Raw genomic sequence first — 1191 nt, forward strand, 5'->3', positions numbered from 1 at the left:
TCAATATCCAATCCTTAATGTTCATTGTTATAAATGCTTAATGTTCACTCACCATGGTTTAATGTAAAAATGTATAAATGTTTATTGTGATATGTTTTTAATGTTCACCCATTAAGGTTTAATGTTACAATGTATAAATGGTTAAGACACCCTTGTCATACTATTCCAACTGTTATAATGTGAACCGATGTGATGTACTCCAACGAATGTCGGTATATAAAGCAAATAAATAAATAACTAAATATACTTGTTGGAAGAAAGGGTAATTCTAATTATTTTTTATTGCTTATATTATTAATTGAGCGTTACATTTACATTCCCATTTACACACTGATATACAAACAAACGAATCCACAGGTCTGATGTAAGGAACTCGCGCGCATTTCCTATGCTGCAGAACTGAAAGTTTTTGCTTTAGGCCAGATGAGATTTTCGTGGCTGTGCTCCTCGTACAGTAATACGTGGCGGTGTCCTCAGCTCGCATGCGGTCATCTGCAAAGAATACTCGTTCTTGGGACTGGTGGTGTCTTTGGTGATTTTTAATCGGCTTTGCAGAGAAGACGCATAGCCTGTGCTGCTATCATAGTATATGTATCCCAACCACTCCAGTCCCTGTCCTGGACGCTGCCGAACCCAGTGCCATGAATAGCTGCTGTCATCGATGGAAATTCCGCTGACTTTGCAGGTCCAGACTGAGGGTCTGTGAGGGCTTCAGGACTGCGGAAGGTGGCTGGTCCAATGTCACCTGAGAGAGGACACCTTAAGGAAAAAACAGAACATTGGTATTTTATTATTACTAACTCGCATGGAATTAGGACGAAAATCAAAAGCGCATTATCTCTTTCGGAAAGACTTACAGTGGGGAATGGCCAGCAGAAAAATTAAAGAAAACCGTTTCATGACTTCAGGAAAAAAAGTGCAGGGATAAATTCTTGTCAGTTTATCGCTTGCAAGAGGCAGAGTCCGAAAAATAAGGAGGGCTCTATTTAAACAGGAAGGAAAGATGCGGAATTTGCATAAGAAACAAGGAAGGGAGCCTTTATGAAAAGGGCCACCCAAGTATCACTCGCATTTCTAGTGAGCGCTTCAGAGTGAATGTGTTCTCTATGCAAAATAAACTGGGATGTAGCCCCCGCTAAATCGCCCTCTCTAATATTCTACAGGATACGGTCACATCGTATTTGCATCTGG

At 40.5% G+C, this 1191-nt stretch overlaps 1 pseudogene; it reads right to left on the reverse strand.

Annotated features, from left to right (window-relative positions):
- Positions 1 to 286: 286 nt before the first annotated feature.
- Positions 287 to 942, reverse strand: LOC115078519 (annotated as a pseudogene).
- Positions 943 to 1191: the final 249 nt, after the last annotated feature.

The sequence above is a fragment of the Rhinatrema bivittatum genome, chromosome 16, assembly GCF_901001135.1.
Source record: "Rhinatrema bivittatum chromosome 16, aRhiBiv1.1, whole genome shotgun sequence".
NCBI lineage: Eukaryota > Metazoa > Chordata > Amphibia > Gymnophiona > Rhinatrematidae > Rhinatrema > Rhinatrema bivittatum.